Below are 22,875 nucleotides of genomic sequence, written 5' to 3'. Positions count from 1 at the left end.
AATGAACACTGGTAGAAGCTAGCATGGTCTGTGAGTGTGGGAATGGTACCATAGTGGTTCTCGGGGTTGAGAGTAGGGGAAATGTGGGAGAACAGGCCAAGGAGTTGTAGTTTTGAACTACTGCTACTGCTACTACTACTACTACTACTACTACTACTACTACTACTCTGTGAGTCATGTGGCTTACTTTTTCTTTTTTTTAGTGTGACTCAAGGCAGCTGTTTGATGAGGAGGCTTTGCATGTACAAAGACACAGAATTCACAAAGGCACTTAAAATCCTTATAGTATGGTATAGCACCTTATAGTGAAAAATATTTTCCTTTATCAAAAATGATGGAATGCAACGCCTGAATAAAATTGCTAAGGACTTCCTTCAGTTTCAGTAGGGACTGGACATGAAGGATCAGCTCTAGGAAGCAGATCTGATGAGTAAGCGTGCATCCCTTTGGCACAGTCTGCTTTCATGTCACAAGACAAAATAAACAGAGATACCACAAATTGCTCAGTCTGTCTCTCTGCTTAGTTTTGTTGAGGTAATGCTTGTTCCAGCCTTCCTAGCCAACTAATTTCCTATTGTTTTGGTTTTTTGTTTTTTTTTTTCTTGCACTTCCTTCTGCTTTTGATCTTCTTCCAGTTAGCGTCCAGTTCTGATATGGAAAAACGATCCCTCTCCTTAGGTGGCCACCCACAGCTTGCCACGGGTAGATCCGCAGAGCTGGTCACCACCCCGGCTACAGCCTCCTCTGGGGAGAGCGTGCAGAATGGCGTGAACCCGGCCCATGAAAATGTGGTTGTGATTCTGTAACGAGTACAGTGTTGAGGCAAGTGTTTTCCTTTGCGGGCGATCATGCCAGCCCGTTGCCGTGCCCGGCCGGCCCGGGGCTGCTGTCCCGCGCGGCTCGGAGCGCGGCGGTGCCCGGCGCTCGGCGCAGCGCACAGTGCCATCTGCTGCTCCGCGCCGCGAACGAACCGCAGCGCTGCGCCCCGCCCGGCCCGCGGGGCGCTTGCCACTCGTGCCTCTCCCAGCTGGCTGTGGAGGTTTTCCATCGCCACTGAGGGTGAAGGCTCCAAGGAAGAACTCCTCAGCAGCTCTGTAGGTGTGGGACGTACCGCATTTAATGCCCTGCATTAAACAGCACCATCGTCCACCAGAACACGTCACAGGCAGCTGTCACTGGTGTCGGTGGGAGTTCTTCAACCTGTTTTTCTGTAGAAATTGGTTTGCTGCGGATTTTCAGAGAGCCTGGGTAACTTGTGTGTGTGTTGAAGCTAACTGCTGGTGGAATGGCCAGGAGAACTTGGAGGGAGATTTTTGTACGTTCAAGATTGAACAGAAAAGAAAATATGATCCACCATTGCTGATCCCAGAGGTTAAAGCCGCAAAAATTACTTTAATGCCTGCTATTCGTGTATCTGCAATGCAGAACAAGCTACTCTGCTATAAGTTGTACATCCCAGACTGCATATTCCTCAGCTGTAAAGAGATTCTTGTATTTTTTTAATCACACAGGAAAGTTTGATTCTTTCCTAATCCTTTCTTTGTAGTTCTGTAGCCCACCTTTTGCAATCTCATTCTTAGTCCCTCTAGAATGGACCTCCACTGCCAGCAGTTCACAGCACCTTGTAAAATTTTGTCCAGCTTTTCCAAACAGGGAGCTTTTATCTACTTGCCTGCCACTTGAGCAATGACTTTAACTGCTTAAACTGGCCGCTTGTCAAATGCAGCTTAAAAAAAAAAAAAAAAAAAAAAAGGAGTGGGGGACATTCAGCTTGTGTGAGAGGTTTTATTTCTTCTTTCACTAAAAGAAAAAAGAATATTTAAGACAGAAGTAATATAGAAGTACTGCAATGGGTAGATTCATGCTGCGCATTACATTAAATACTGCCTACACATGGAATTGCAATATGTTAGAGAGAAGGTGCTTTGTCTCAGTTTATATAAAGCTCAAAATTGATTGAAAAAGTTAGAAAAACTTTTTTTGGCCATTCAGTGTCCAAGTACCAAGGAATTTTGCCTTGATAGACAGTTTTTAATTCTTTGTTTTATCCTTTTACTCCTCTTGATAGCCTTAGTCATTTCTTCTAAATGGGGAACAGCAACATCCTAATTTCCATGGCAAGAGCCCATTGTTACCCTTACTTAAACAATGATTTTCCTAGGCCAAGAAAGAGTGAGAGCAGTGCACATGTAAATTGCAATAAGTGGTTTTGCACTATAAATCAAGCAATCAGTGAAATTGAGTTCTTGGCTTGAAGAGCCAAAAGGTGAGCTCGTTTTCCTGAAAAGCATTGCAAGTCTCCAGAGGTGTAAATCTTCATCTTATTAAATTGCAATGGAGCCAGTGGGGCATGGCATAAGAGAAGAGAGATACCTATCAGGAAAAAGGGACCTCTGCCTTTCATGCCCTTCATGGCCTACTAGGAGAATATTCTCCTTGCTGAGTACAAGAAACTTTCTTATATCTGCAGCCAAATCTGCTGTCCAATTTTGGGTGAAGGAGCTTGATTTTGCTTGTACTTGACAGAAAGGAAATCCAAAGGGTATATATAATGATATCAAACACTAGATGTCCATATGAATGACCATAAGTTAAAGACATCATATAATGACACCAAGAAACTGGGCTTTTAATTATGTCTCCATACACCCAGCAAAACCAACATTTAAGCTGTGTTGCTGTATCCCTGCAAAGCTGATGATACTTCAATTTCTTGTTTGCCTAAGCATGAATGAATACAAAATGCTTTATAAATCATCACAAAGACTGCAGAAGCATTGTGATGCACAACTCTTACCTTTTTCTATTATCATGTGTGATTGTACTGTAAAACTGTTCTAATGCAGCAGCACCCCACCCTCTTTTTATGGATTTCTTAAAGTACATTTCATTGACTGGGTTTATATTTTGCTCTTTCTGCTATTTTGACATCATGCCTAATATTTAAAAACTAAAATGCTACTATTGGGATGATAATCTTTGAAACGAGAATGAGAATTGCCTAGTGCTCAGTTATGAGAATGATGGCTCTATTTATTTTACATGCTTTAAAATGATCATAGGTGCTTCATTTTTATTTTTATCCTATCTGAATATTTACCATATTTTACACATGTTTGTAAGTGCACACATTTATAAAGAATATTGGAAAAGCTGAAATACACTGTTACAAATGCTGTGACCATTTTCTTTTCTCTTTTGTCACATAATGCATAGGACTGGCCAGAAAATGATCCTTTGTCCTAAAAGAGTCAAGCTTTTGAAATTTTTATTAATGTGCAAAATACGAATGGAAGAGCAGGTGCATGCAATGTGCCTCAATCTCTCCTGTTGGAGTTGTTCCACTTGGTATAAATAATTGAATGTCCTAGTGGCCATGGGCGGGGGGGGGGGGGATAGAGCAAGTGAGCAGGATGACAGCACAGCCCAGTGACCAGAGCAGTCATCTGGGCTGCAGGGAAAGCCAGGCTCAGTTCCTTCCTCTGAATCATGAGAGGATGTTCGTGTTTCTTGCAGGAATGTCCTAATCACTAGGCTGAGGACTGTTCTGGAACTGCTTTCACTCACTTGTATGTGTCTGATAATTTGGCATCATTTCCAGTCAGAGAGTTATGAGGGCAAACAGTTCTGCAAGAGTTATTATTTTTCTGTGGGAAGAAAGAGTTTTGTCATGTTTTTGGCCATATCTGGTAATAAATAGGATTTAGAATATTAGCTAGTCATGGTTTCCAATGTACATCAATGTTAGTCAAGCTTAAGAATAATACAATTAAATAACTTATGGGGGACTAGAACTAGAGAATTTAATTCGCAAGAATAGAGTATATCATCTATTTCCTACAGCTGCTTAGTTTCTAAATTTGATATCTTAAAACTGTTGGAGTTGCTATAATTTCAGATAAAATGTCTTTCCACAGGCAAAAGATAATTTTTCATAAGCTTTTAAAAAACTAATAAAGTAGTAATCTACAGTATTTTATTATTTAGAACCCTAGCCTTGGGGATATGATTTGCAAGGATTTTTTTTTATATCTCAATTCAGGGTGTACATGAGCAGCCTGGGTGAATATATCTGTCAGTCTTTTCTATAGGTTTTTTTTCTTTCTACCAAATGCTGTCTGCATTCAGTCCATAGAAACACTACCACCTCTTTAAGTGGTAATGCTCCCTGCAGAGTTTTTAGCCTGTAGGAGATATGATTAGGGGGTGATAGTGTTAAGCACTCCTCCTGTATCTGCTGGCCCACTATGATAACCTTAGGGTTACAATGCATGTCTGACAAATACAATTCCATTGTGACTAGCGCCTTATGGCAATTTAGAAGGCTTATTCATCATTTTACAACAGACTTCTGTCAGGGATTTTGCTTATTTGCCCTTCACTGGTGTACAGTAGTTGTAGGTTTATCTCTAGGAGTCCAGCCCTAATAACCAATAACAAAGTGCTTAAGCTCTAAGCTTGTGAGAAATGGACTTACATTATACTCCAACTGCACCTTAGCTCTCGACTGATAAGACAATGTGTCTCTGAGAGAAGGGAGGATTTGTATGAACTGATCCTTTACAGTATGGTGTATGCATTGGTAGAAGATATGGGGAGGTACATTGTGTTCTAACCATCCAGATCCCAGCTTTTTACATATAAAATACATCCTTGCTATCATTAGGAATGTTTCCTTTAAAATATGAAAGTGGAGAGATATCTTGCCTTGGAAATTGCACTACAAAGTTGTTTGTAATGATGGTGTGGGATTTGGAAGAACTGAGTTACTTTTGATGAAATCCCCATGATTGTGGTTTAAATTACACAGATTTATTTAAGGAACAACAAAAGTTGGGTTTTTTTATTATTATTCAGATTCCTGCTGGGTTCTGGATATTAATTAGGTAGTGGTTCCAGATGAAATCCAGGAGAGAGGAAAAAAAATGCTGCTCACATTTTAATAACCCAGAGAATTCTAAGTGGCTAACCATATTGTTTACTATATATCAGTCTGAAGAATAAAGAATAAAAGCGCATGAATAGGCAGGCACACAGCATGGAAGAATAGCACCATACACCCCAGCTAAAGAGCATTGTATATTCAAGGTTTAGATCTTCCACCCAGCAGATTTAGAGCGTGAGGGGGCAACATTTGAGAAGTGTGTACTGAACAAACACAAACATGAGGATTGCCTTTTTTCAGTTTTAAGTGTGAAAACATTAGCTCTCCCTCTATGCCTTTGAAGTCTTCTCTTTCTAGCAAAGCTCTGGCAGGAGGGAGGTCTTTCAATTAGTTTCTCACCCATAATGATTTCTTTGAGAAATTTTAATCAGGTTTTCCATCACAGAGTGCATTTGTTGCTGGTACTTGATCTCTTGGCCAGTTGAAGCTTCTGGGGTCCTTTGTCTCTTGAGCAGTTGGGTCTTTTATAAACTTTCTGGAGTAGTTATTAATCATGGAACTTTTCTACTTTTTTGAGGTGCAAAACTGCACAGAGAAAAATACCAGTGTAGTGACATGAGCTAATTATCTGCAATGTTACCAAGATAAGAGGTAGTATGTCAGCAGTAATACCTACAACAGTGTAATTACTTTCTGTTTCCATTATTTTGTAGTAACCACATAATTAGCTCACTGTACCAGAAGCTGTCTGCTTTTTATGGCAACCTGTACTGCTAATCACTAGAAAAGTTTGTGTAAGTGATCTGTAGTCTTTGCACTCTTAGAGTTCCACCAAGTAATTTGAAGGGGCAGCTCTGTGCTGGCTCTTCTGCAGAGGTAAGGAGTGAGAAAAGACTAAAGATTGACAAAGCTGTAGGAGCAAAAGGAGTGAAACCCTCACCACAACTTCACAAAAATGTTTAGTGAAGTTTCAGCAACTTCAGACAGTTTTCTCTGGATTAAAGTATACATGCTCATCCTTAATCTCTTGAATCCAGTCTACATTAAAGAATTTTGCATGACTCAGTAAGTGTTGATTCTCTAAAACAATATAATTTATTCTGACTCTCTGAACTTCAAAGGGGATGCTTTCTTATAAAAGCAGAACTTCAGGAAGGAAGGGGCTCAGCAAGTCCAGATTATTCATTGTAAAGGAGACATTCTTCTTTGAGGTGTTTTTTGGGGGTGATGTGCTCTAGCAAGGAGTTCCTATGTGATGCCTGGGACATGGGTTACCTGCCTGTTACTGCCCATTGCAGTTCCTGTATCAGGGGAGGTCAGGTCAGCATTGCAGCAGTGTCTGGCAGAGCTGGGGCTGCCATTCCCACCAGGGGTGGCAGGGCAGGAAGGTCAGGCTGTGCCTGGGAGAAGTTGCTGTAAGGAGGAAGCAGAGCAGAGCCAAGCTGGGCTCTTGCAGAGCTCTGTGCTGCCTGCCCAAAGTTCCAGCAGGGACAATGCCACTGCAGACAACAATGCGTAGCAAAACCAAATAAAAATAAAGACAAAGCACACAGTACTTCAGATTAGCAGGAAAGAAAAAGTACAAGTGTTGTACACATTTACAGGTTGGATAGGGAATTTTATGCTCATATGTTGTTCCTGTCTCCCCACAGCCTCTATTTAAGTACAATTTCACTAGATTTGGGGAATTAAGAACGTGCTTTTAATCACCATTTCTTCCTACTTAGGTCAAATCCTGTTGTCAGTTAATTATAGATGCTACTTTTTCAGATAATATTGCATAATTCAATGGAAAACAAAAAAAGCTCTGTAAAAAGTGGGTATTAAATTCAGCTTTAGATATTTGATATGGTTTTCAAGTACCTCTTTATTTATTTGAGAAAAGGAGTCCTCTTGAAATGTACTCCTTCTTCTCTGTGGCCTTGGAGCCAGTCCCTCTGAGTACTGCTCCTACATTAATTATTATGGTAAGTAGAAAAGACCAGGTGATAACATGAATACTCTTAAAGCACACCACTAAGACTTTAAGGCAGGCAGCAGCGCTACATGGTTGTAAGCTATACACTGCCTGATTTATTTGTGTTTTTAATGCACCAGTAAAAACAAGGCATTCTTCAGCTCCTGTTTGATGCTTCATCCTTGCTGACAGCCCCCCCTCACTGCAGCTGCTATTCCTTGTGCTCTGTGAATTGCCCCCTTGTGCCAGCAAAACCAGGACCTCAGAATAAAAGCCCCCTCTGCGCTGCTGGACTGGTTGTGCCAAAAGCCACCTAGGTTTAATTCCACTGAAATCAGTGAAGTTGCACAAAGCATTACTTGGGGTCCATGCTAAGCCATTGCATTGCTCACTGCTTTATAAAGTGTTTAGCATGTGTGTTTTGTCCCCTGGGAGCTGTGTGTGTTTGAGCAGGGGTTCTGGGAGGGCAGGGAAGGGGGAGACCCCCAGCATGAGCTACTCGAGCTTTTTCTTTCCTCTCAAGTGCTGGTAGTAAGGCACTCCATCTTTGCAAACAGAGGGGACACTGTTGCTGAAACAACACAAGACAAACTAATTTAGTCCTTAAAAGCAAGATTATTAATATTCTGGACACCTTAGGGTGTTCTGAAACTTCAGCAAAGCATGATATATACAAGATGTGTTTTTCCCACTGGCAACATTAAGAAAATTTAACTGGATGTCATAAGTTCAAGTAGTGCAGCAAAAGAAAATTTATTCCAACACTTCCTTATCAGACATCAATTAAAACAGATTCCTCACAGCTAGAAGGGTCAGATTCTATTTTGTTGGGGGTAAAATATCCAAGCTGTCTGTCCTTGGTTTCACTGACTAAGATCTCTGTTTTTCTTTCTTTTGGAATCAGATTCAGTACTCTAACATAGCAAACTTTGTTGTTGAGTAAAATTATTTAAAGGCCAATCACCACTTTTACCCTATTTTCTTTATATTTAAATCCAACTCTAGGACTTCAGATCAGGTTCAGTTCTTGCTTCCATCTGTTGTTTGTGATCTGGCGGTGTTGAACAGATAAAACCCCATAAATTCTCCTGTGCTTGATTTGGAGAGTGTCACATACCTATGTGGATGCTTTTGTTTGACTTGTTGCCTACTTTCTAGATAAAATATTATGCAAAAGCAAAGAAGAGGAGCTAAACATACTGAAAACTTCATGAAGTGTCTGTCCTGTGTCTGGAAGTCTGAGATTCCTGATTCCTGGTCTGATGCCTTTCAGACCAGCTTGTAACAGTGTGGGGATTTTATTCTGCATCTCCCCACTGATTAAAAAAAATATAATAATTTGGCAGAGCAATAGAACAGTGTCAACAAAATCCATAGGTTTTAAAAGGTAAAATATTTACAAACTGTTCGCAAATGGTGACTTGAATACTGCAAATATTTGCTCTGCTTGCAAATTGGCTACTTGAACACTGCAGAAAGTCACATGGAGCTACATAAAACATGGGGGAATGCAATAGTTTGATGGTTTTTGTTGCATTTATAAATATGTAAACTTTATTTTGGATAGCAAAAAGGATGAATCAATAAGTGGCTGTCTTTTCTCTCGTTACAACTGGCTCAGCACCAAATTCAGGAGGACTGGTTCTGGTGGACAGTGCATGGACTGAATTGGCCTCTGCATAGTCCAGTGCTGAGTTTCCAGTAGATATGTGCTCCATGGTACTTTTGTTTGTTTTATGTACTGACTCCTCCATAAAGATGTCATGACAGAGAAGGAATTCGGGGTGGGAAAGGGATATAAGTCTTTTGAGCCATCTCTAAAATAGTTTTGAACATCTACTGCACAGTTAATTAGCAAAAGAAGAAGTGTCCTTCAAACAATCAGACCTGCCACAAACAAGTCAGTTCTCTTCAATTTATCTTTGTGTTAGCCCTATAAAGCTGAAGTAATGCTGGTCTGGTTTACAGTCATGGAAGAAATTATTTGCTTTTCTAGTATGATATTTTACACCAAGAGAGCCTGTGGATGTTGGTAGGTTTTCACTGCTGAGGTACTTCATAAAGACTTACGGGACCATATGGGTACAACGAGTTACACATTTAGAGGAATGTTGCTCTCATATCATCTGATATAGCTCTTCATTTGCCTTATAATGAGGAATAAAAGTATTATTTCTCACATTTGGAGGAAAATGATCAATAAATATTTTAGCTGCAGACAACCCTTAATTTTTTTTCCAGAAAAGATACTTTAAAATTTTAGCAATGACTGCCATTAAAATATGTAAGTGCTGAAATACCTTGCCTGCTGACTAGTAATTTCCTTCCATAGGGCACCAAGCCAGCACTCAGACCTACTAACAAAGTGAGATTTGTCTCAATATGTGTTTTTAGGGAGTTGTTTAATTGCAAAGTTGACTCTTATTAAATAAGAGAACAATGAGAAAACAGGGCAGTTATCTGGCCTTTCTCCTGCAACAGCAATTATACCCGTGCTGATACGCTAAGCTAATCTGCATTTTAATTTGTGTGTTTGAGAAGTCCACGTTTAGTTCCGGGACGTTTGTCAGTGCTCTGCCTGGCTGTGGCCTGGCACGGAGTGCCTGGCACTGCCATGCTGCCAATTACTGAGCTCCAGGGGAGGCCAAGCTGGGGCAGCCTCCATGACCTTGGTGCCTGCTCCCCACTCACCAGGAACTCAGGGACTGTCTGCCCTGGTAGGGAAAGCTCCCTGCCTCTGCCAGATGCAGAACAGAGGGGAAATAGGGGCCCACAACCTCCCACAGACCAGTTTGTAATTTCCCCCAGCTTCCTGGGAACAGCCCTTCAGCCTGCCTGGAGACCAGTTCATGGAGGGCAGAAACTCTTTGTCTCAGGTGACTTTTCTTAGAAAGAAGGTGTGAAAGCCTTCCTCACTGACACAACTCAAGATCCTTTGCCATTCTGCTTAGTAAATGATATCAAGGGAAGATCTATCACAGGCCTTGAGGAACTTTTCGGTAATATCTGAGGTCAGTCAGGGAAGGCAACGCGAATATCGGGGTTCAGTGCTGCTCTGAGTGAAATTGATAGCACTGGCCTTGAGAAAAGCTGGATTTGATGTAGCTCTAAAACAGAGAGACACCCGAGGAGTGCCCAGTGGATTTTTGCTGGGCATGTCCTAATAAAAAGGAGGAGTGGAGCAACTGAGTCATTGACTCAATACGGTTGAAAAAAGACTTGCAAGATCATTGAGTCCAACCTTTGACCCAATACAATCATGTCAACTAAATCATGACACTAAGTGCAACATCCATTTGTTAAACTTGAGGGTTTCGATAGCTCTTAATCAGACTTCTCCTTTGGGAGCCAAAATAGGTAAACTTCTGTGCTAAAGTCAAGACAGCTTAAAAATCTCTTCTTAGGAGAGTAATTGAAATCTTAGGAGTAATGGGAATGCAAGAAAAGAGCTAACTATCTAGAGTTATATAGCTATGTGTATATTACTGTTGTGTGATACATCTACATATATATGTGTGTGTACTAGAACAAAGACTTTAGTGTAGAGTAGAAATGAGACAGAAATCTGTTGAGAAATCACAAAATTTCACATGAAGAGCTCTGCTCTAAAAGTGAAAACAAAAGAAAAAAAGGATTAACCCCAAACTTTTCCTAAAAGATGTCTTAAAGAAGATTAGAAAAAGCTTTTTCATCACTGGGAATCCTTCTAATATGCAAATGTATTTGGAATAAGTATTGGGTAAAAGAAAAGTAGTTTGATTAATGGAACCTGTCCTTTATAGTTCTGTTGCAATGTGCAAGGCTCTGTGTTGTGCCTCTGTGTGTGTGTGTTTCAGCAGAAGCATAAGCATGCTGGCAAAAGCCACTGCCAAGTCTCATTAATTGCAACTCCCGCAGACTTATTCAGCCATAGAACTCTTATTTGTGGTGTAGTTTTACATTAATTTGGGATGTGGGTTTCCTTTAAATTTCAAACTGCATTGAGCAAAGTCTATCCTATTTAAAGAAGGGAAAAAACAGAAGGTGGTTAGATCTTAGGAGAGAAGCAAGATTGCTTGCCCCTTAAATTCATTAGAATTGATATATGGTCTCATTTTTGTTGACAAGTGCAGTCCAAACTCCCCAATAAGTGAGAAATTTCCTATCCAACATACTATTTCAGCCAAAGCTGTGTAATTGCCCAATATCACAGGCACAAACGGCAGGAGGGCAAAGGAGTTCAGTCAGGACCCCCCAGTGTTTGTGTTTGGTATGAAACACTCCATACAAAAATAATGATTTTGGCTCCTTGAGCCTCCCTCCAGTAGTATGTTCAAAAACTTTGCCAGTTGCTGTTGTACTTTGTTCTCCAAGAGTACACTGTAGAAAATGCAGCTTCACTAAAGAGTGGCCAAAGGTTAGATATTTGTGGGGAAATAAAAAGAATTTTTTTCTATATATCAAAGATTGATACAAACACATGAATTTAGTTTGAATAATATTTGGTATGTGACCAACAAGACTGAGCAGCCCAACACTTCTAAAACTGTCATAATTCTGCCTGGCTTTAACTTTTGCAACCATTCTTTGAATAATGAGGACTGTTCAGGATTTTTGTTGAAAGTCAGTAATGTTACTTTTGTACATTAAAAAAACAAAACTGCATTTCTGTAGATTTTCACTACTAAGTTAATATTTAGACTTTAAGCTGCTATTTTAACTAAGCTATCCTATTAATTGGAAGGTTTCTCAAATTAAAACCATTCCTTTCTGGCCAGTATTTCCTTTTGCACTTTGAAACTGAAACTATTAACCAGTGATGGACGAGTCGTACTACAATCAAGAAAAAGCTTTGCTTTTTGTGTTGGTATCACTTGGAGATTAGCTAATCTGATGGAGGAAAGTTCTCTGAGTGCACTGGGGGAGAGGTAACAAAAGGTTTATATGGTAGGAAAAAAGCATGTATTTATTGATCCTTCTGTTTGTCATAGATGTATGCTGTATATCAAATCAGCAGTCTCCTAGGAATTTCAGTATCCTGGATGTGGACACCAAAGTGCCTTTAATTAAAATACTTCTCTGAAAGTATTTTGTTTCTATAGTTTGCTGTTTATTTTAAAACTATTAAAATATGGCATATATGGAATCAATGCACATCAAAGTACTTCAAAAGGTCCATTGTTTCTAAAACCGGTGACTTACATTCTGACTTTATTTTATGTATGAGGAAAGCAAGACAAAGTTCTCTACAGATTCGGGAAGAGAACATAACTCATTCTCCTGAGATAGCTGCTGAAAACACATACTTCCAAAGAAAAGACCAAAAGCAGAAACAATTCAAATAAGAGAGAGAGAGAGAGAGAGAGAGAGAGAGAGAGAGAGAGAGAGAGAGAGAGAGAAAGAAAGAAAGAAAGAAAGAAAGAAAGAAAGAAAGAAAGAAAGAAAGAAAGAAAGAAAGAAAGAAAGAAAGAAAGAAAGAAAGAAAGAAAGAAAGAAAGAAAGAAAGAAAGAAAGAAAGAAAGAACTGAAACTCTGACATGACTTTGAACTTTCAGGCCCTCAAATTGCAGCTCAGATTGTTGTCAAACACAACTGCACAAAGGCAGGTTGGAAAGCTGTTGGGAAGGCTTGGGGTGGCAGTCTGTATTTATCAGTTCTAAGGTCTGTATTTGAATTTTCTGTGTGGAGATCATGTATATTTTATGTCACTTATAGATAATTATGACACAGATATATATACGGAATTATTTATATATAAAAATATATATTGCTGAGATTAGGAAAATAAGAACTGTTATCTGAGCTCTGCCCAACAGCCTGTGTTGGCAGATCTGTTTCAAACAGTGGCTGCTCTCTGATGATCCAGCGAGTGTTTATCCCACCTAATGGAAAATGAAGGAGTAACAAGATGCTGCATAAAATTTTACTCAGCCCATGGAGACAGTTGCTGGCCTAGGTTCTGATGCATGTGGGTTGGCATCCTATGCATGTGCTTGTCTTGTTGAGAGTTATTTAAAATGTTGAGGATGAAAAATAACTCAAAGAATCTTGAGCTGAATTCATTCCAGGAGTAACCAGACTAGAAAAATCTCTTCTAGAGATTAATACCACCTTTATAAATTCAAGAGTGACATACAGGCCAATGGCCTCTAACAGACCCCTGTGCAATTTCCACTGGAGTTTCTCCAGCTTTGATATGAAATCGTCACATCTTATGAAACACCTTCGGGTGCCCTTTCTTGGGTAGAATCCTCTGGGAATGCAGGATTTGGGTCACAGCCAGAGGGTGAGGAATCCCCAGTGTAAAATTCCTGTCCTGGCATGCGGAAGGGGCAGCAGTGGATTGGGTCATCCTGGCTGCTCTTTGGGTGCAGTGTCGGGGCTTCCTCTCCAGAAGGCTACACCAGTAGTGGGTGTTGAGAAGGAGAAGGTGCAACACTCCTTTGTTCAAGCTGCAGTGGGCTAGGTGAAGTTCTACTGAAGTCAGCAGACTTTGGTTTGAACATGTACATTTTTGTCTTAATAGGTAAGAGTTGATAAAAGAGATTAATATTGTTTATTTTTTTTTAATGGGATAGTAACTTGCTAAAATAGGGTCATTACCACACAAGAGATCAAGCTCTTTTGCCTCTTGATCTTTTTTGATCTTGATAAAGGTCAGAAGAATAAAGGTCTTACTGGGGATAAAAGTCTTAAGAGAAGTTCTTTAGTGGTAATTTTTTTATGTTAGTATTTCTCCTCCGCCTCCATTGAAGCATGGAGGAGAATAGCTTTAGCTAGATTTGGGCTTTTTTATGTGATCATATGCATATACAGCAGACCTGAAAGCTTTGTTTTCTGTGGGCTATGTATTTCTTCCAAGATCCCAGCTCAAGTGAGTGTGATATCTTTGTGGTTGCAAAACCCTAAGGGGGACCCCTGCGTACACTCAAAAATACAATTGCAAAAAGCTCATTCCTTTATACAGCGGATTACTTTTAGATTTACTTCGATGTGATCTGTACAGATTCCCTTCATCTAAGGGGAGGTCTGATTCTCTTAGCTGACTTACGCAGCCACACACCAAGAGAGCCTCATTTTGTGGAAGCCAAATCTCATTAATGGCAATCTGCTGCCCATCTTTTAATTAGCCAGAGAATTGTTGACACTTCACAACCACAGCAGAGGCAATAAAATAGCATTGTAATATAAAATAAGGTGATTTGTCCAGCAGAACAGAAAGCCCACATTTATCTATATTAGTCGACTGACTGGCGTCTCATTTTATATGGAGTTTTGTTGTATCCATGTTTATTATGGTGCAAATACACAAAAAAGTTAATATTTTTCAGCTTCTGAAATACCTTCACCTTTAGCTAACTTGAAGATTTGAAATGACACAGATTTCAAAACTAAGTGTGAAATCTTTTTTCTGCAGTCTGCATTCCTTGGATGTGATGTAAATACTAACCGATCTTTTAATGAAACCATGTACCTTAAGAAGATTTATAAAATTCTTCCCACTATTTAAAGTTTAAAGACACTACCGTTTTTGGCAAATTTTTCAGGCCCATACACTGTGGTATGCATGGCTTGCTATTAATTAAAAATTTTGGGGCATAATCTTCCTATTTGATTTTATCAGGTGCAGGAAAAATTGTATTATTTAGGTTTTATACTGCTTGATATAAGGACTTCTCTCCCTTTTGGTTTATATAACAGTGTGTTCTATAGGGATTCATAAACAATTTGTGCTTCAATCATTTCCCACTTATTTCACTTTGTTTGATAGAATACATTTTATGCTGCAGTTTCAGCATATGTCTTTGTGATTCAGTAATCCTACCTAGTCCAGAATCAATACTTACATTTTCCTTCCCTGTAATAGTAAAGGGCATATAAAATGCATGAGACAAAGTAAGCTCTTTCTAAAGATTAAAACTGAAACTGTGCTTAGAAATGTGAAAAACTGAATGAAGAGTTCTGAGTCTGGGACAGTTGTCTGTGATACAGAGGAAATATTGAAGACTGTCAAAAAGTATCAGAGTGATAGCAGCACTAACCAATGCCACTGCCCTGCTGGTCTGCAATAAATTGCTGATGAAGTAATTGTTTATTTTGTCTACAGTTAACTCTAGAAGACTTTTATTGTAGCAGTGCAGGATAAAATGTACCTAGAAACAGGAGAAAATAAAGTCAGTGGGAAATAGCTGCACACTCCCCTGTTTCATGTGTGTCTTCCATGAACTGGAGCCTGTGAACATATGTACTATCAATGGTGTTGGGGACCTTAACTCAGCAATAAATCCAGTGCTAATGGCATCTGAACTGGGATGTGGGGACTTATGGTAAGTCATGTTACCTCTATCATGGTTCACCTGTGTTTACAGTACAAGTCATATATGTGCTTTTCCTGAATTTTTGACTCACCCTAAAATACAACAGCGAAGAAAGGTCCTGGTTTTGGAAAACTATAAAGGTAATTGGTGGACTGATGCACTTCCTTAGAAGGGTTTGAAGGTGCTTTATACAACGAAACATCTGAATCTTTCCTGCCTAGCATGTATAGTAAATATTCATTAAAAGTATAGCCATGACAGTTGGATATTCTGGGTTACAACTCTACAATCGAAATTTTACAACATCCTTACAAACTTAACTTTGCTTTATACCTAATGAAAAATAAGAATTCAAATGGCAAAGATATGCATTACAAAATAAGTAAAATATCAGAAGACAAAAACATTTAAGTATTTATGATAATAAACTGGGAGCTGTGGTTCTGGGCTGTTTCACTGCAGTCAGCTTGTAAGGGAATTTTATTTTGTTCCCTTTACAGGAAGTAAAGAGAAACTGGGGCTATGTGAAGAGAGTCAGGTCTGAAAGCCAGCTGGTTCCCCAGAATGGCCTGACCTGGTTAAAGAAAGGTGAATTATAGCAGTCACTGGGGAGGGAGAATTCAGTGATGTGCTGATGCTTTAAATCATTTGGTTGTGTTTATAAATGCTGTTTCTAGTATTGGTGGGCACTAAAGGCTGTATTGTACAGAGGAGAAGCTTCACAGAAAGGTAACTAATGCTCAGCTCATCTGTCTCTGGACATGACAGGGGTGATGCTCAGTTGCAGATTTGCATGCTGGTATTATTGAGGTTTTCCTCCAGCCCCCAGGGTTAGAGTTGTTCCAAGATAAATATCCCAGAACAGCAGTCCTCATCTTTAACTGAATGCCGTAGTTTATGATAACAAAGTCGTTGAAACAATTGCTTTTCTGACCTGTGACCACGATCAAAGTATTTCTTTTCTCAAGTAAAATATGCACATGACCAATATTTCTTGTGTCAAGTTCTTGCAAATATGATTAAAGAAACCAGGCAATAGTTCCAAGCAAAGATTAGTTACTCAGGATGATTTCTTTAAACTATCATCATAACACCTATTTTTTTTATTATAAAGTCCAGGCCTAAATAGGCATCTTCTCATTAGATTTGTCAGGTATGTATTGAGCTACAGAGAATGGTAGTTTGCATGAAAACAGTGAATTTCCCTATGTGCATACTTGTATCCCATGTCCTACATACTGTGGTGTGGTAGCCTCTTCCAGAGAGTTACCTCTGATGGACAGGATTAGGGGAAATCCTTGATTCTTTGGTGGTTTTCAAACACTATCAGACAATGATGCCAACTAAGAGTGAATTAATGAGATATTGGAGCCTGGCAAGTAGAAAGTGGCTTTAAATAACCCTGATTAGCCTTTCCTCAGTTCCTTAGAGCGCAGGCAAGGCTTGAGCAACAACAAAGACCCCACACTCACACTTTTTATTAGTTTGGTGGAAAAAGAGTGTGCTTTTCAGAGGGTGTTAATTAAAAGATTTAGGTCCATTCACACTGCCCATATCCCTTGTTTCATCTTTCCCTCCTTTTTGTGTAGTTTGTTTGCCATGTGAGAGGTAGAACTGCGGTTATGACAGAAAATGTTGACTTTTAAAGAGTTTGCTCGGATCTTATCTGTGAGAAAAATATAAGCCGTAATTGAGCATATGAGTTTCACTTTTTATGTGATGGCTTCATTAGACATGAACTTTTATTTTTAAGTAATTTAAAATCTTTCACTCCTTTCAAAACAATTTTTCGCCTCTCTTCTGTCTTTCTTAAGGGATATATCCCCCAGATCTTTGTAGTTGCTACATTTTGCCTGTTTAGTAAATAATAAAATAAAAATCTTCAAACCCCTTTATCATAAAGCTGTACTTTTATAAACCTTAAGCATAGTAAAATCCCTACATCAGCCTCTTCTATTATGTGAAATCCAGAGACTACAGATTGTGTTCAGCCAAGAAATTTTTCAGAATCCCAGAAATATATATATAAATGTATTTTAAGTATCTGAAACCTGAGTAAATTATTCAATTACAAAATTATCTGCTGTACTTCAGGACTGTTTTTAAAAAATATTTACATGTACTATTCAATACCTTCTTCCCAAATGAGATAGACTGTATTTATTTGTCTGATTCAGCCAAAAATTCTGCAGCTTACCAAAAATCTGTCAAACAAAAATGTAGAAACAGGAGACAGAACACTCAGATTATTTTTTGTGATGCTCAAATTCTGAATCTGAATTGTAGTCCATGAAACCATGGGGATATGTGTGAATGAAAAACACATTAGATTTCATGTTAATTTCTGGTTTACGTAATTGTGTCTTTTAAGGCTATATTTTAGATACGTGTAGGAATCTCTAATAATCATGAGAAACTCATCATACAAGTACAGAATGTGACTTGGTGCTGATAAAAATACTTTGTGTTCACATCTAAAATTGTATTATACAAAAGGGGATGTAAAAATCTAAGTAAAGGCTCACTCTTACTTGAGAAGTGAATGTGCTGGGTGCAAGGCTGCTCTGCTGAAGTGAAATGAGTAGTCTCTCTCTAATAGCTCTGAAATATTTTTCATAAAATTGTTTGATCTCCCTTCTCAGTATGGGAAGGTGAGGATACTGGTGGGGCATTGGGGAGGGAGAGAATTCTGGGGTTTTTGTAAAACAAGCTAATAGACAGTTAATTATTGCTGCATGCTTTCACTGGCAAACATCTACAGCACACTTTAAAAAAGAAAAAAGGGAAGGGTGATTGCTGCTTGTTAATGGACTCTGCTATTTTACAGCACTGTAGTCGAGCAGCCACCTACAGTTCATCCTTATGTTAATACTAACGTTACCAATTTTAACATTATATGCCTCTTTCCACTGGCCCCTGTTGGAACCAACAGCCTACGGCAAGTGCTGTACTGCCTTTTACTTAATTGCTCCTTAAAGCTAACAGTGAATTACATTAAGTGTAATTTCATTGTCGTTGGATCTTGGTGAGTTTGAGGTGGCACGTTTGCCATGGGAGTTCTTTTTCTCTGGTTCAGTGGCTATATCCGGGTGGGATGCATTTCTCCTGGAGTAATCCAGGAGAATCTTTCCTTTGAAGAGGAACAGATGTAGATTTACATATCTGGAGGTCTCTGGCCTCTGATGAGATTAGTTGGTGTTTTTAAACCCTACTGGAAGGTGCATATTTAATAAATGCCTAAAGCAAGCCTGTGTGAAATGGCTGGGCCCTGGGAGACTTTGAATGAGAGGAGAGGAGGAGATGTCAAGTTGCACATTGTGGTACCATCATAATCACTGCTGAAAATAGGCCAACACTTGAAATAACAAATAGATTCAGATTCTGTTGTAAAAGCAGCAAAGAAAAAATGGACAAGGGAACTGCCTCATAAGCATTTAGGTTTAAATTTCAGCTGATCATTTTGTGTCTAATTTCCTTATTGGGAAGACATGAAAATGTAAAGGTTTAAAACTGGCAATCCTCCCTGCCCCCTGCCAAATAATCGGTGCTTTTTAAACATGCTTATTTGAGGTAACTGCATGATGCTTTGCAATAGAAAACAGTATTTTTTCTTTATTGAAAGCGTGTATTTTGAGATGGAGGGGAAAGGGCTTGTGGTAAAGCTGGAGATTAAATAAACTTCCATGAGAAATAATAAGTTTATTTGACAGCAGATTTCTGTTCTTTTAAACAGAAAATAATTGTGAAACAGAAGTTAAAAATTCTATATCAAATACTTCTCTTGGTGTGCTGTTCCTTGCAGTGTAGCTATGGCATATATGCTACCATGGTAAAACTACAGTAACACGTTCTCATTGCTGCTGGTTTGGATCCAGATCCCACAACGATTTTTGATTGTACTCACAGCGTTTGAAATTATCCAGGGCTTTCTAAACGCTTTATAATCTCATCCCCCTTCCTTTCCTGTCACCTTTTTCGGTTTCTTGCAGGGTTGTGTGTTCTCTCGGCAGCCAGCGTTCGCGTCCCCCTCCCGCGTCGCCCAGCAGGCTGCCGGGGAGCTGCGCTGCCCTGCCGCCCCAGCGCATCCCTGTGTCCCACTGTGTGTGACTGCACCCTGGCACAGCTCTCTGCCCCGCACCGAGCCCCGTCACCTGCAGTGCCATCTGCTCCCTCCTGCCCTGTACACGGCTCCTGCGCTGCCCCTGCCCGCGGCGCGGCTCTGCCACTGGCACCCACACGGCTCCTTCGCCGCACCTTTTCACTCGCCCGGTGCGCCTGAGAGCTCGCTCCTGTCCCACCAGCCAGAGATCCCTGTCTGTCCCCTGCCATCTGCCCCTGTCCTTTACCTCGGTATTGCCATTGAAGTGTCAGTGCAGGTTACCCTGGGCTGGGGTGTATTATCATTTCAGGGCGCTCTGCCGTGGCTGGATGCACAGAGAGAAGGGGCAGCCGCCCTTCCAGAGGTACTCCAGCTCGCAGCCAAAGCCTGCGAGCGACACCGTTAATCCCTCACGTGAAAGGGCAAAAAGCTAAAAGAATACAAGACTCTGCTGAGATTAAGAGAGAAACAAACAGAGCCCAGTGTAACAAAAGAAGGTGCTCAGATCTGTAGATAAGGAGCTTTCCGAGGCCCCTGAGCAAGGACCCTGTTTAACTCCCTGCAGAGCACCAAAGGATCTGCAGGGCTCAGGGACAGAGCGGCAGGAGAGATGAAACAGCAAGAGTTAAGACAAGGAGACTGGTCCCTGCCTGAACTGCATTTTTCAGCTTCCAGCTAAATTTTATTGTGTGGTTAGAACCAGTTCCTGTTCTGGACCTAGTTTAATTTCATTCTGGAAATGCGACCATCTACTATGTAGACACACTATTATTACTTTCCAGCATCTAGTGATAATTGCCCAGATGGGTACAAACCATATTTTATTGTTACTTTTGTTTAGTTAAACTTAGGAAAGGGACTGCTTGCCATCGGGCTCGGAGTAAGAAAGCACTTTATAATAGTGTTTGTAAGCAGTATCTTTGCCAGTGATGATGAAAGCAACATAAATTTGTTTTCAGAGGAAATTTACTCTTGGGTTGAAGCTCAGCCCAAGGCATATGTATCATTTGTGTCCTTTTAAGCTTTATTTTTGAGGCCTGAATGAAACTGACGGTGCACTGGTGTAGACTTGGTGCAGTGGAAAATATTGCTCTGGGGACTCAGTCCTTGGCTATTTTTCAGGGAAAACTCCCAATTGTTTTCAATGTGTAAATACCACAAAGGCCCTATTTTGAGTTCTCTCTCATTAGATTGCAAAACTGTTTCAATTATATCCTATGTATTTCACAGTCATGTAACTTCCTGAACACCCACATTGAGGAAAGAAAGGTTTCATGTTTGGATCTCTGTTTTGCTAACATACCAGCTAACAAAACCCCACAGGACCACATTGGACAGCTACAACATGAGTATTATTCTAAGAAATAGTCAACATTTGTCAGCCCTGACCACATGGTGACATCTGAATTTAGCACACTTTTCCCTGTCCTTAGAATAAAAAGATACCTAGGGAAAGCTTAGTTGGTAAATGACTGTTGACCTTGCCTTTTTTTTCTAAACTTTCTTATTATGGACAGCTTACTAGGCAGAAAAAAAACCCCAAAAAACTATGTGAGATAAAACTATATATAAAATTAAACAAACTAAGTAGAAGACATTGAAAAGCCTCATGTCAATGTGGTAGTACTAGATTGTCTGCTAGATAGAAAAACAGCATGAATAAACACTGGATTGGAAAACAGTGGCATTGATGGTACTTGTCAAATGGACTATGCAGCAATGGGTACTCAGGGTGGGAAAAATCCCCAGTAGTATCTGGTCTCATCCAAAACTCTTCTAGTAGTTTGCTGAAGTACTGTGTAAGTACTTCAAGGAATCAGAAGCATTAATGTATTCAAAATGACATTCATTTTAGGGGTGATTAGACAAGCTCCTCTTCTAGAGATGCCACTGTCTTACCAGCCATTGGAGTTTGGAGAGAAATCTTAGTGGGCCTAGTGCAGCTTGCCTTGTACATAATCAGATGCTGTTTTTCTTCTCTGTGAAGTCAGAACATTCCCTCATGGGAACACCTGTGTGCTGCCCCTGCACACTGGGCTGCCCACATGGGCCCCTGGTTCCCTAAACCTCTGCCCATGAGCCTCTGGCAGTTCAGTTCTGACCCAAACAACAGGCACTTCACTTGACTGTTCTCATCACTATTAGGGGCTTTCAATTTTTGGTGTCTTTTCCCATTTTTACTCTGCTTTGAAAACCTTGTCCTCCTCCTTGACAATTGCTATGAGACAAGGACCAGCTGCCATGCAGGAAATACTTTCCACAAGCCTCTCATTTTTCACAACCTCTCTGCCTTTGGTTAACACTGGGGTTTGTTGCTTTATCAGATAAAATAAATCTTCCAGAACCCATCCATCTGTGTGCTATGACTGAGTCTTTACTCTCTTTTCAAATATAGTCCGTAATTTTGGGGAGTTATTTTGTCCATTCAGATTATTTTATCTATTTTCAGGAGTCTAACCTTCACAGAGTCCTTTTTCAGGTTCTTTAGGGGTTTTTTTGGCACTAATCACAACCAAAGAATTAAAAGAGTCTGTGTTACAGATAGTACAAGATCATTCTCTCTCCAGTATCACTAGAAACAATTTGGTGGACAAGCTGTTCTTCCTTTGCTCCGTCAGAATTGTAGTGTGATTTCCCCCCCTCTATTTCAGGAAAGTATAATTTTTCCAGATTTTATCCTGGCCCTTTTGTATTCCTGCAGCTAGATTGCTCTCTTTTGATAACACTGAGAAGAAAAATAGATCCCTGTACTTATCATGGCCCTTGTTTCTCATCTCTGGTATGTCTAGATCTTCTTTTGTTGTGTGTAAGCCATAGTGGCTCGTTCCTCATTAGTTACACACCCCATTTATATCCAGAATTATGTGGCTGGGTTAGTTTTGCCACAGCAGCTTCTATTTTTGTTATTTCTTGTCTGTCTTGAGTTTTTTATGAGGCAATGACTATTGTGTTTAATATTCTCATATACCCTTACTAGAGAATACTCTGCCCCCTGTGTGCTGTCCTGTTGACATTTCCTTGGGATCTTCTTTCATCAAATCACTTTGACTTATGGTAAGATAAGACTTTGGTTTTCCCATGAACTTTTTCTGTAAGTTTCAAAATTTTTATCTTAAGTTTTCTGAAGTTACACTTTTTATACTTTTTTCAGGTCTTATTCTTCTCTCACTTCTAAATTCTATATTGGTTGTAATTAGGGTCTGCCCAGCTCTGCAGAATTTTTAAATGAAAAAGCCCTGTATGTTTGCACTGAACACAATACAGGGCTCAGTTCCTGTGAATTTATCATGTGCTCTACTTGTGAAATCACCACATGTGCCTGTCTAAATTAAGCTTTCTTATCAGTAGCTATTCTCTTAAAATACATATCTAAATGTCCAAAACATATGCAATATGATTTTATTAGAGTCTTCTACTCTAAAATCTCTACAGTTCTCTTTTAAAATTGTCTGCCAGCCTACCCCTGTGGATTGCTCCCTGCTGCCCAGCTCCCCTTGCCCAGGGCCAGGCTGTGAGGAGAGGCCCTGAGAGGTCACTTCCATAGGACTGCCTGTGGAGACAGGTGAACCAAAAGGGCTGTGCTGTGTATTTTGCTGTGTGCTTCAGTGAGAAGCTGGTTCTGACAGCTGAAAATCAT

The sequence above is a fragment of the Motacilla alba genome, chromosome 11 (assembly GCF_015832195.1).
Source record: "Motacilla alba alba isolate MOTALB_02 chromosome 11, Motacilla_alba_V1.0_pri, whole genome shotgun sequence".
Lineage (NCBI taxonomy): Eukaryota > Metazoa > Chordata > Aves > Passeriformes > Motacillidae > Motacilla > Motacilla alba.
The sequence above is the reverse complement of the archived record's forward strand: the minus strand, read 5'-3'. Positions refer to the sequence as shown.